Source organism: Bos javanicus, chromosome 21 (assembly GCF_032452875.1).
Source record: "Bos javanicus breed banteng chromosome 21, ARS-OSU_banteng_1.0, whole genome shotgun sequence".
Classification (NCBI taxonomy): domain Eukaryota; kingdom Metazoa; phylum Chordata; class Mammalia; order Artiodactyla; family Bovidae; genus Bos; species Bos javanicus.
Window position 1 is genome coordinate 35619089 of NC_083888.1, and position 14407 is coordinate 35633495.

The 14407-nt window shown below is 39.3% G+C and overlaps 1 long non-coding RNA gene across 2 annotated transcripts in view; it reads right to left on the minus strand.

The window, feature by feature from the left end:
- Window positions 1-14407, minus strand: part of LOC133234405 (uncharacterized) — a 392262-nt gene that overhangs the window by 166673 nt on the left and 211182 nt on the right. Inside the window, exon 5 of one of the 2 annotated variants that reach the window (XR_009732128.1) lies at window positions 7977-8296. The exons of the other annotated variant lie outside the window; for it this stretch is intronic. This is a non-coding gene — a long non-coding RNA (uncharacterized LOC133234405). The remainder of the gene's footprint in view (window positions 1-7976; window positions 8297-14407) is intronic. 2 annotated transcript variants of the gene reach the window in all.

A 14407-nucleotide genomic window follows, 5' to 3' on the forward strand; every position in this document is an offset into this window, starting at 1 on the left:
TTTAAGTTCCTCTGAGCTAGGATGGTGATTAGATACAGTCTTATGCCAGCTTCACTTTCTGCTGTGTTTGAAAAAATTACAATTAGACTCTGGATATAGGTAGGAAAGAATGCTATACAGCTAGTCTGACCATTTCAGTGGTCAGCTTAGTAAGTATAGGTTACTGCAAGGTAAATTGACTTATAATAGTATTGTCAATGAAGAATGATTAGAAATGTTTAAAATGACCATAGTATGGCAGTGAAAAAAAATCAATGTTTTCAAAATGCTATTTGACCTCTAGTTTCTGTGGGGTTGCTGGGAGGCACACATAAGAAAAGGTATTCTATTGATCTGTATGTCAAATATGCTCAGTTAAATGTGGATAAGGTTATGATATTTATTTATTATCTCTTTGCAAAAAAGGCTGGAGATGACAATGTCTGAAACAGTCTAGCAAAGATAACTTCCATGATGAATAAATATGGCCATAATTATTTATCAACATTGGTTTGGCTCTATCCCCACTGTATTCTAGTCACCTCAGCACCCAAGAATTCTCATTTGTTTCTAACAGATCAAGAGTGGCTACATTTTTAAGGACTTATTTTTAGGATAAAACACATGATGTTCACCACCTTCCTACCATATACAACAGTCATACTTCGAGTAACCATTTTTAAAAGAAAATATATAAACAGATACGGTGCTCAGATACTGCAATAACTTCACAGGTTGGGAGTCATTGATTTGTTCACATAGCCTATGCTATAACTGATGATTTAAGCATTTTAAAAAAAACCACTGCATTTTAAATCTTTCCCATAAAAATCATTCTATCTTAATTGTGCATAAGCACAAGTTAAACACAGTGTCTGGAATGCAGTAGGTGCTTAATAAATGTTTCCTGCTGCTGCTGCTGCTGCTGCTGCTAAGTCGCTTCAGTCATGTCCGACTCTGTGCGACCCCATAGACGGCAGCCCACGAGGCTCCCCTTGTCCCTGGGATTCTCCAGGCAAGAACATTGGAGTGGGTTGCCATTTCCTTCTCCAGTGCAGGAAAGTGAAAAGCGAAAGTGAAGTCGCTCAGTCGTGCCCGACTCTTAGCGACCCCATGGACTGCAGCCTACCAGGCTCCTCCGTCCATGGGATTTTCCAGGCAAGAGTACTGGAGTCGGGTGCCACTGCCTTCTCTGATGTTTCCTGGGGGATGATCAAATATTTTTATTCAAATGAGGGTAAGCTAGAGAACACAGACTATGAAAGGGGTTGGGGAAGGTTGCCTGCATAAGTTTGTGGTAGTGATGGAGAGGATGACACTTTCTTAGCTAACAAACATGTACACTCTGCTTACTATATAATGTTTTTTATAAGACTGGCAGAACTCTAGTTATCTCATAAATATGATTAATCCTCACAATGACCCCCATGAATTATCGCTATTTTTACTGCTGTCTTCTGTACTTTACACATGAGTGGACTAAGGCATATCTGAGAGGAAGATATGCTGAAGGTTACATTATGAGTGTATCAATGAAAATCTTTAGTTTTTTTCACCATCCTGTATTTATATAGATGACTCAGGTTTATTGGAAATGGCAGGTGAACTTGTTGATGTTCATTTGATGACAAATCAAATGAAGTCTAAAAGTACTTTTTTAGGTAAGACTGGCCATTTCCCCCACACATTCCTCTGTGGGGAGGGGGTATTTCAGAGCTAGGTGTCTTGGACTCCAGATTTAAGATAAATATTTTGAACCATGGCTTACTCTATAGAAGTCCATGCCAGCAGTTTACCAAACAGCTTAATAGATGTGGTAATTCATGAATCACTTTCACTTATACAGCAGCATAAGCTATTTTAAAATATAACTGTCCAGGGATTTTCCCAGACACCTGCCCAACTAATTCAGCCTGTCAAATTATCAGATTATGTGGACAAATGGGAACCATGCAAATTAAGTGCTAAAAGGTAGCCTAACAACTATTAAAGCAAAAAAAGATCTGGGGGTACTGGTTGACCACAAGTTCAAAGATTATGACAAGACTTTTAAAAAGATAATGCCATTTTATAATACATTACTAGATGTACATTATGTGGTTGGTGGGGGGTGATGAGTCTAAATTTGAAGTATCAGTTTTAATTTAGGCTCCTTATTTGAAAGGAGGAAAATGATAGATTACTCACAAAAAGTATGCTAGGGAAGACAGAGCAACTCTAAATTGAAACAGTTAAAGGGCTAGGAAATGTTTGCCTTGACAAAGGGAAGAAAACTCACAAGAGTTGTCTTAGAATATATACAAGAGATTCTGTAGTGAGGTATAAACATTTTCACTTCAGAGTCCTGCCTTTCTATTGTCTCTGAAATACACCTTCATCTCTTTCTTTCCACTGCCTCTGACCTAAAATGCCTTTTTGCAATAATTTTCTAATTAGTGTCCCTGCATCTCATCTCATATTTCTCCCACATAAACCCTTCACAACATACCAGAATTATCTTTCCAAAACACAAATCTTACTGTGACATTTCCTGGCTTCAGAACCTCCCAGCGGCTCCATGCTGTGCGCAGAGTAAGCATAAACTTGTCAGCCTTACAAGGCCTCTGACTGTAATTCCATTCATATCCTGCTACTGCTCTGCTCTCCCAACCCACAACCAGCTCCCTTTCCTTAAACCCACACTCTGGTTTCTTAGGACTACTCACGCGAAAGGACTTAAACCTGTTTTCCTCTACACACATGGTTCTTTCTCTGTGTCTGGAATTCTCTACCCCCAAATCCCAATGCCCAGTTAATGATCTTCTACTTACCCTTTAGAACCTGCGAAAATATGTCACTTCTTCTACGAAGCTTACAGTCAGGATTCAAGACCCTCTCCTTGGCACACCTCTAGCACTTTGTACATAATTATCAGATAAGTGTTAGAAATTCATGTGCAAGTCCACTTCACCACATCTTCAACTTCTCAAATCAATGTCTTCATGGCCTACAACAATGCCTGAGTCAAGAAAGAATCATTTTCTGTTGAGTCATGAATGAGGATAACACACTAAGGGGCAACACATGGGAGCAGATAGTGTATTAATGATGACACTGATAGTATCAGCTACCATTTATACACATCTTGCCAAAGAATTGATGCTTTTGAACTGTGGTGTTAAAGAAGACTCTTGGGAGTCCCTTGGACTGCAAGGAGATCCAACCAGTCCATTCTGAAGGAGATCAGCCCTGGGATTTTCCTTCTTCTTTGGAAGAAATGATGCTAAAGCTGAAACTCCAGTACTTTGGCCACCTCATGCGAAGAGTTGACTCATTGGAAAAGACTCTGATGCTGGGAGGGATTGGGGGCAGGAGGAGAAGGGTACGATAGAGGATGAGATGGCTGGATGGCATCACTGACTCGATGGGCATGAGTTTGAGTGAACCCCGGGAGTTGGTGATGGACAGGGAGGCCTGGCATGCTGTGATTCATGGGGTCACAAAGAGTCAGACATGACTGAGCAACTGAACTGAACTGAACTGATACACATCTTGAAGGTGTCAAGCAATGTCTTAGGAACTATGAATGTATGATCTTGATCCACACAACCCTAAGCAGGTTGTGCGTGCTAAATTGCTTCAGTCCTGTCTGACTCTTTGTGACCCCATGGACTGTAGCCCACCAGGCTCCTCTGTCCATGGGATTCTCCAGACAAGAATACTGGAGTGGGTTGCCATGCTTTCCTTTAGGGGATTTTCCCAACCCAGGGATCGAATCCGTGTCTCTTATGTCTCCTCCACTGGCAGGAGGATTCTTTACCACTGTGCCACCTGAGAAGCCCAGGCAGAAGATTGCTTACAAATAAAGAATCTGAGAGTCAGAGAGGTAAAGTGGCTTGTCCAAGGTCAAACAACAAATAAGCATTGGACTGGGATTTGAAAACAAGTCTCTCTGACTCTAAAATCCATGCCCCAGGCCATAAACCAAATCATCTCCTTTAAACTTCCACATGCACACACACAAAAATAAGAGGTATCTAATTGAGAAGGAAATGGCAACCCATTCCAGTGTTCTTGCCTGGAGAATCCCAGGGATGGGGGAGCCTGGTGGGCTGCCGTCTATGGGGTCACACAGAGTCGGACATGACTGAAGTGACTTAGCAATTGATTCCATGGCTTCCTCTGGAAGTTTGTTTCTAACCACTGCAAGTGAGAGTTTCTTTCTTAGAAATACTTCAGAATGGGAACTTCAGTCTTTGGAAGACTGTACTGTACATTCTGCTTGATGCTGATTATGTACATTGGCTATCACTCTTCTATCACTGTCCACAGATAACACTGTGTCTGACTCTGCCATGGTTGTTTTTAAGTTATTAAGATTGTGGGCTCTTGCTTATGTTTTTGGCTATTTGAAAACCTAAGAAACATTCTCAAGTTGTTTACTGAAAAATTACTTACCATTTGCTTATCTCCTTACCATTGGATACATGCAAGGAGTTTCATGCATTTATCTTCTCCCTCTGATTGCATCTTGCCATCTGTGGTGCAACCAAGAGGACCAGAGAGGCCTGCTTCTGTAATGATTGTACTTTAGTATTTTGGATTTGGGAGGGAACCAAAGCCTAGGGACATATAGGGCTGAACTCAGCTCAGTTACCTTCCTTTAGATGACCTGCCTGAAGAAGAACATTCTGAAGTTTGCAAATTGGTACGTGACATCTTTTAAAATAGCTCTAGATGTGCAGCCGGCTCTGTTCAAAAAATGGAACGTCAAAGGTGACTCAGCCCAGCTGAAGCAGAGAAAGTTTAATTCAGAACATAATTTGCTTTCCTTTATTTGCACACTGCAGTTCTGGGGGAATAAAAGCCATTATGGAATCAAAGGACAATTTGCTTTTTTGTTTTGTTGTTGTTCTGCACTGAATTTTTAAAGGCTTTTTTTTTTTTTTTAAAAAAGAACATAAACAGATGAATGATACTAGATTCAGTGCAGCTTAAAACTAAGTACCTTGAGCTCTTTTCCATGATAAACAGAGACCAATCCTGGCTCTCTGCCCCTAAGCACAGTTCTGTGTGTTCTCAGTCAGACGGGTTAGATCTTTTCCTGGTCTGGGTGAAGGGAGTCCAGGCAGATTGGGTAGTCATCCTCAGGGAGATGGGAATTTTAAAAGATGTTTAATGATAAACGTTCCCCTCTCCTCACACAATGAAGTCCCGCACTGCCTTTTTGGTCTCTCCATTTCCAAACACTGAAGGCAAATTTTGAACCTTTCTCTGGGCCTTTCTATGCATCTTGTGAAAGTGCAAGTCACTCAGTCGTGTCCAACTCTTTGCGACCCCAATCCATGGAATTCTCCAGGCCAGAATACTGGAGCAGGGAGCCGTTCCCTTCTCCAGGGGATCTTCCCAACCCAGAGACTGAACCCAAGTCTCCCACATTACAGGTGGATTCTTTACCAGCTGAGCCACCAGGGAAGCCCATGCATCATGTTGGGGAGGGGAAATATCACTGAGGTGGAGAGAGCAGGAAAAACTACACTCATACTAAAAAATAAATGAAAGAGAAAGTCTGATAGAGTGAGGAAGACAGTCAAGATTCCAGGAGACAAATAGCATGTGCTTCTATAAGGGATTTTGTAGGATGTGGATTATCTGGTGTGGACACCAAGGTTTTCGGGGCAGTGACAGAATGTGAGGATATTGACATGAATTATGCATTAAACCCCTTGGACCTTCTTCAAGAAATATCAGTAAAAGGTGGGATTGCTTTTAATTACTTTTTGATGGCTGAACTATTTCTCACGTGACAGTGTACAAAACATAGACAATGTCAGGGTCCAGCTTATACTAGGAATTAGAGAAGAAACTAAATCTAAATTCAGGAGGGAGAAAATGAGTTCTGTCTGTATAGCTCTTCCTAAAATGGGAATGCTGCATGTAGCCTTAGGTCCTCCATGAAGTCTTGGACATATTCCCAGAAAGAATGACCCGGAGCATGATGAACACCTCCAGAAAATTCTCTATGCAAACATTTATTCTACAGTGTAGGATAGGACTTCACTGCTGGCCATGGGATAGCAGGACTGGGATTACCGTTAAGAGATCACCTGCTGTAGTTAAGAACAAAGGATAATAACAATGATGTGTTGAGGATCTGTCAAGGGCTCAGGACTGGAGTGAACTAAGAAAAGTGTAAAGCGCAGCTATAACCACCCAAGGGGTTTATCCTCAGGGTAGGGAATTATGATCACACACAGATCACAACTAGAGACTAAATGGAATTGAAAGAGTCGGAAAGGGTACATTCAGTGGCAGCTCAGTAGACCTTTCTCAAGCACTCCTGATCCAGGTATGAAGTGTGTCCCAGCACAGAGGTGGCAGTCCCATGGCGGATGGGGAGTGGGGTTCACCCATTGCCATGGGTTGGGGTGATAGTCCCATCAGAATGGGAAATTGACTTTTCAACCATTGGTAAGGGTCCCACAGGTTCACTCTGCACGGGACACCAAAAATTATGTAGTTGACCCTGAAGATAAATCGTGTTCATATTGTAGAAACATGGAAGAAAGGAAGAAAGGAATCTTCCTTCTGTATTTACTAAGAATCCAAAGTTCTTTCTCAGCTCCAGACAAGAGAGACTGCAAAAAGTACATATAACTGTTTACCATATAATTGCACTCTTTGTTGAGTCTCCAGAGCCCATTTGTGATATTAACCCTTGCATTAATCTACTACTAAGGCCAGAAAGTTAAAATATTCAGCCTCTCACTCTATCTTACTGTCAGAGGCAGGCTTATGACACAGTTCTGGCCAATGAGATGTCATCAGATTTTCTTTCTAAAATCAAAAGGCAAAATCTAATGAAGCTTAGGCTTCACCCTTCTGCTGGCCAGAAGTGGCAACATAAAGTGAAAATTCCATTTTTCAACCTTGAGATAGGAAATATAAGGGTTAATAAGTGCATAATAACAGAGGGGCTGAGGATGGAAACAGCTTTAGCTCCTAATGATACCACTGAACTATCACGGCAGTCATGAATTTCTCACTTTTAACTTCCTGCTTCATGAGACAAAGAAAACCTGTTTAAGCCATGGTAATATCTATTATTTACTGTCAAATGGGTTCATAACTAATACACTTTTCAATTCAATAGGAATGCCACTTATTCCCTTGCTCATGTCACTGACATTTTTCCACAGGGGCAAATACAGCTTATGTTTCCTTCAGAAACCCACAATGTCTTTTTGAATTTGCAGCCAAATCTCCATTTTTCAAAGGAGATACATTAACTCCCAAAGTCTTGTATTGATTTACAGATGCTTCCAAAAGTTATGCCCCATTGCCTGCAAAACCATAAAACCATATTTAGCTCCAATTAGTACTAGACCCTTGCAAGTCAAGCTTGTATGCTAGGTAAATTTTAAAATAATTACTATGTATTTTGTACTTTCACATTAAAGTGGTGATAAGCCATGAGTAGAATGTTTCAATTTATGATTGATTCTGTGCAGTTTTAAAATAGCTGGTTGACACACAGTAAATATTCAAGCTACTTCTTTGAGTCAATGTAAGCAAAACTCAAGTTAATTATTTCCTAAAATTCCCTCCATTTTTGTTGCTGCTGTTGTTCAGTAGCTAAGTTGTGTCTGACTCTTTGTGATCCCATGGATTGCAGCACACCAGGCCTCCCTGTCCCTCACTGTCTCCTGGAGTTTGCCCAAGTTCACATCTACTGAGTCAGTGGTGCTAGCCAACCTTAGTCAATTTAGTTTATTTACATTCTAGTATTTTAATCATATCAAATATCCTGGCAATATGCCAAAATTATTCTCTTAATTTGTATTCCTTACGCATGTCACATATTTTTGAAACATGTTGTACTATGAAATGTTATAATATTTGTTTATGAGCTTTTTTGACCCAAGTGATCTTAGTTAGGATGCATTCAGCTACTAGAACAGAATACCTAAATTATAGTGTTTTGAACCACTGTTTAAGATTATGCATTCTTTACTTACTAAGAATTCTGTAGGCTGGCAATTGCATTGTAGTTCTGGGAGTTTAATGATGACACAAAGGACATTGGCTTTTTCCATTGCTCCAACCTTTCATTGTCCATGTGTTTGTTTTTACCCCATTTTTGTCACCTCATGGTCACATGATGGCTGCCATAATTCCAATCATGTCATCTTCACCCAATGGCATCCAAGATGGAAGATAGGGAGAGGAAGGCTAAAAAAGGTATTTTCACTATGCAACTCTCTTTCATTAGGAAGGAAATTAATTCCAAGATGTCCTCTGCAAACTTTTCCTTGGGGAAATCATCCCAGAACAAAGTCTGTAAAGAGTAAAAGGAGAAAAGTAGTGCCATTATTGGCCTAGACTAATCATGACACATTCCTTAGGGTGAGGTGCATTGCTATACAGATTCTGTTAACAAAATAAACATTCCCAAGGCAAGTAGCCAGTAACAAAGCTACAGAACCAGCTGCAAACCCACATCCCTGATCACAAATGTCATAATGAATGTCATTCATTATCCTCCAGCGTATTCTTATATCTCACTGCAAGTTAAAAATCAACAGTAAATTAACTGCCAGAGAAGCCTATTTTCTCTCATTCATTCGTTCATCCAATAAAATTTTACTTTCTAGCTACTAGGTGACAATCTCCATACTAGGTACTTATATTTATCAGGGAAAAAACAAACACAACAGATAAAGAACCCTGGCCTTGAGGTACTAGTGGGAGGAGCACACAATAAATAATAAACATCAACTAGTATTAAGCCCCCTTCTGTGGAGGATTTTCCTTCCTACATTGTTGACCTCAGGCTTGGCCATATTGCTTGTTTTAGCTAATGAAATGTCAGTGGGAGGGATGGGCGTTATTTCTAAGCAGAAGCTTCTGCTGTCTCTCCTCCTTGTACCAGAAGAAAGGCAATTCAGCACGATATTTTCAGAATGAAGAAGACACTGCAGCAGAGCCTCAGTCAAGCCAGGCAAATACAAGGTTGGTATTGTAAGTCATGGTAGTCTTTTTGTTTTACCACAGTATGACAGAATTATGATAGGCTAAACTGACCAGTAATATAGTTAATATAGTATATGTCGTTTAGTCGCTCAGTCGTGTCCGATCTTTGTGACCCCATGGACTGTAGCCTGCCAGGCTCATCAGTCCATGAGATTTCCCAGGTGAGAATGCTGGAGTGGTATCAGCCCTGATAAGCACTATGGGGGAAAGGGGGAGAGTAGAACAGAGTGCAGAGGGTCAATAGTAAGATATAGTGTGTTCAGATGGCAGTGGGGTAGTCAGGTAAACCCCATTGAGGAGATGAGGTTTGAATCTGTCTTCTGGATTAAAGTGAGAGAATTTTGCCAAGAGGACATCTGGGGAAGGGGTACTCTAGATAGTAGCACCAGCTAGGGAAAAAGGCCTCTGGGGAGAAGATGTTTAGAATATTTGGGGACCTCTGTGGCTGCAGCAAATAAGAAAGGGAGAGTAGCAGATGAGTTCAGAGGGGTAGTGGGGCCAAATGGAGTGGGATTTTAGACACTGAACAAGGATTTTGACTATTACTCTGTGTTAATTAGGAAGCCACTGCAGGGTCTCCAACACAGTTAAGGAAGGGTGATAACTTAAATTTTTTAAAATATCAGTTGGCTGCTCTACTGAACATAGACCGTTGAAGGACAAAGGTAGAGCATGGAGACTAGTTAAGAGTCTGTTTCAGGAATCCAGGTAGATACGATGGTTACTTGAAGCAGAGAGGTAGCCAAGTTGTGGATATGTTACTATTCTCAATAAATTTTGAAAGTAGGGAAAATAGGGTATAGTAATGAACTAGTGTGGGGTGAAGAGAAGACCCTATGCTCTTTTGACAAAGTGAAGTATGCTCCCTTACAAATGGTAACTCTCATGCTCCCTAGAAGACAGGCCATTCAGCACTGTCATTCTTGCTGACCATTCGTGTGTGTGTCTGTCTGTCTGTGTGTGTACACAGTACCAACAAATCTTCAGACAGCAGTATTGATAATCACAATTACCTGTGAAATAAAAGGAGAAATCAGAAATGGACTAGTCCTATCTAGAAAAGATTCTGAGCTTTCTTATTACCATGGCTTTATCATTTAATATATGTCATATTGTATGGCAGAAATCTAGATCTTTTTTATTATCTTGTAACCATTTCATAATAGTTTTCAACAAACTATTTTGGTTTTGTGTTAATCACTCAGTCATGTCCATGGACTGTACGCCACCGGGCTCCTCTGTACGCCTCCAGATCCTCCTCTGGAGGATCCTTGCCTGGGATCCTCCAGGCAAGAATACTGCAGTGGGTTGCTATTTCCTTCTCCAGGGGATCTTCCCGACTCAGAAATCAAACCCTGGTCTCCCACATTGCAGGAGGACTCTTCAGTGCCTGAGACACAAGGGAAGCCCCACTTTGCTTTTGCTGAACTACAAAACAACAAATTCATGTTTAATAATAACAAAAAGTACTGAGTTTTCATTCCTCAAGAAAGTTGATGATAAATATGCAACTCTACAAACTCTTGTTGATATTTACCATCTCTCATGGCGGTGACTTAGCACCAGCACGATGGTGGTATTATTAACACCACAGGCCACAGGAAAAGCAGAACACATAAACCTGATGATGAAGCATCAGTAAGGATTTTACAAAGACTTTTCCCCCAAATTACTTCCTAGTTGACAAATGTAGATTTATAGATGACTAAATGAAGAATGGCTTTCCGTTTAGATCAATGCTCATTATTTTAAATTACTTTTGCTTATCCTCTTTTTCAAGTTTTCTTGTGGTCCAATAGTTGAAGAGATTTGTGAATAATTAAGTGATGCTGGTGCTATATGAGTTTCATCAGATTCTTCAAATAGAAAATGAGTTAAGCTACTAATGGTTGGATTACTTTTTTCATCTAGTTCAAATTAAAGCTTTTAAAATTTCACTCCTTTGTAGGTATTCAAATGCCACATGGTTAGATGCAACAATAAAAGTAAAATTACTTGTTTTGCAGTGAAAATCTGAATGCAAATTTTGGGGAATATGGCATTATAATCATAATGAAAAGAACAATGTTATTAATTAAGATCCTTATGTAGTAGAAATATGTTGTAATTGACTGTAGAACATATATAATTCAAAAGTCCAAATTTGGGATGATATTTTACAAAGAAAATAGAAGTTCTGAAAATTTATTATAAATACTATATATATGTATATATATATACATATATACATTTTAAAAAAAATAACAAACTTGAGCAATACAGTGTATCCCATGTGAGTAACTACCATGTTGTAAATGGCAATGGACTTTTTCGGAGTGAGTTCTCTTAATGTTGGTTGATTTTCATTCAAATCAGTTGGAAATCTTTAATTGATGTATTCAGTGATGATAAAACCTAATATAAAATAAACCACAGCTAGTAAAGATTTTATTTAATTATAGCTAATTATGAAAATTAAAGCCTGAAAACAGAAAGACTTCCAAAATTATTCCTGTAAAAGCAAAGAGATAACAAAAAAATATAAGCTATAATAGGTCAAATGATGTATATAATTTCATTTTAAAATTTGACAACTTTATTATGCAATATCTTAAGCATGGAAAAATTCTCTTCATAGATCTCTTATTTTTAAGTAGATATGTATATGTGTGGGTATATATACATATATTTTGAACCAATGGAATAAAGATGGAAAGCCCTAGGGTTTAATAGCATCTAAATTTCATGAAAAACTCAAAAGAATCACATGTAGAGAAAACCATTTGACAAATTTTTTATTGTAAAAAATCTTTACTAAAGAAAGGTCTTCTTAATGGAGGCAAAAAGAAAGAACTTGTGCCATATTTGAAATTAATTATAGATGTACCTTGTTTTCATTCCAATCCCAAAGAAAGGCAATGCCAAAGAATGCTCAAACTAACACACAATTGCACTCATCTCACACGCTAGTAAAGTAATGCTCAAAATTCTCCAAACCAGGCTTCAGCAATATGTGAACCGTGAATTTCCAGATGTTCAAGCTGGTTTTAGAAAAGGCACAGGAACCAGAGACCAAATTGCCAACATCCGCTGGAACACTGAAAAAGCAAGAGAGTTCCAGAAAAACATCTATTTCTGTTTACTGACTATGCCAAAGCCTTTGACTGTGTGGATCACAATAAACTTCGGAAAATTTTGAAAGAGATGGGAATACAAGACCACCTGACCAGCCTCTTGAGAAACCTATATGCAGGTCAGGAAGCAACAGTTAGAACTGGACATGGAGCAACAGATTGGTTCCAAATAGGAAAAGGAGTATGTCAAGGCTGTATATTGTCACCCTGCTTATTTAACTTATATGCAGAGTACATCATGAACAACGCTGGGTTGGAAGAAGCACAAGCTGGAATCAAGACTGCTGGGAGAAATATCAATAACCTCAGATATGCAGATGACACCACCCTTATGGCAGAAAGTGAAGAGGAACTCAAAAGCCTCTTGATGAAAGTGAAAGTGGAGAGTGAAAAAGTTGGCTTTAAAGCTCAACATTCAGAAAATGAAGACATGGCATCTGGTCCCATCACTGCATGGGAAATAGATGGGGAAACAGTGGAAACAGTGTCAGACTTTATTTTTCTGGGCTCCAAAATCACTGCAGATGGTGATTGCAGCCATGAAATTAAAAGATGCTTACTCCTTGGAAGGTAAGTTATGACCAACCTAGATGGCATATTCAAAAGCAGAGACATTACTTTGCCAACAAAGGTCCATCTAGTCAAGGCTATGGTTTTTCCAGTAGTTATGTATGGATGTAAGAGTTGGACTCTGAAGAAAGCTGAGCGCCAAAGAATTGATGTTTTTGAACTGTGGTGTTGGAGAAGACTCTTAAGAGTCCCTTATACTGCAAGGAGATCCAACCAGTCCATTCTAAAGGAGATCAGCCCTGGGATTTCTTTGGAAGGAATGATGCTAAAGCTGAAACTCCAATACTTTGGCCACCTCCTATGAAGAGTTGACTCACTGGAAAAGACTCTGATGCTGGGAGAGATTGGGGGCAGGAGGAGAAGGGGATGACAGAGGATGAGATGGCTGGATGGCATCACTGACTCAATGGACATGAGTTTGAGTGAACCCCAGGAGTTGGTGATGGACAGGGAGGCCTGGCACGCTGCAATCAAAGAGTCGGACACAACTGAGTGACTGGACTGAACTGAACTGTACTTTGATTTAAAAAAATAGAATTGAAGCATCTTCCTTTTAGCGGAATTCTCTCTGAGCTTCCTAGAGACCTCAATACTTACAGTACTTTTCTCATTTATAAATATTATAGTGTACAGAGAAGAATTCACTGAATGTATCAGCTATGCAAAAATTACTATTTTGTACATTTTAAAATATAAGAATACATATAAGTTTTATTTTAGGAAAATACTATTTTTGAAAGTAGTTTTGAATAATTTTTAGATCCATAATAAGATCAATTTTTTAAAAAAATACCTACTTCAAAAATTAGATAATTTCATTTACTTTTCATGTCCATTTCTCTCCCCATGTGAAAAATTGATTTAAAAGCCACTCTAGACAAAGGTATTCAAATAACTGAACAGAAGAGAAGTGAAAGGCAAAAGAGAAAGGGAAAGATATAATTTGAATGCAGAGGTACAAAGAATAGCAAGGACAGATAAGAAAGCCTTCCTCAGTGATCAGTGCAAAGAAATAGAGGAAAACAATAGAATGGGAAAGACTAGAGATCTACTCAAGAAAATTAGAGATACCAAGGGAACATTTCATGCAAAGATGGGCACAATCAAGGACAGAAATGGTATGGACCTAACAGAAGCAGAAGATATTAAGAAGAGGTGGCAAGAATACACAGAATAACAATACAAAAAAGATCTTCATGACCCAGATAATCACAAAGGTATGATCACTCACCTAGACCCAGACTTCCTGGAATGCAAAGTCAAGTGGACCTTAGGAAGCATCACTACGAACAAAGCTAGTGGAAGTGTTGGGATTCCAGTTGAGCTATTTCAAATCCTAAAAGATGATGCTATGAAAGTGCTGCACTCAGTATGCCAGCAAATTTGGAAAACTCAGCAGTGGCCACAGGACTAGAAAAGGTCAGTTTTAATTCCAATCCCTAAGAAAGGCAATGCCAAAGAATGCTCAAACCTCCACACAATTGCACTCATCTCACATGCTAGCAAAGTAATGCTCAAAATTCTCCATGTCAGGCTTCAACAGTACATCAACCGTGAACTTCTAGATGTTCAAGTTGGTTTTAGAAAAGGCAGAGGAACCAGAGATCAAATTGCCAACATCCGCTGGATCATGGAAAAAGCAAGAGAGTTCCAGAAAAACATCTATTTCTGCTTTATTGACTATGCCAAAGCCTTCAACTGTATGGATCACAACAAACTGTGGAAAATTCTGA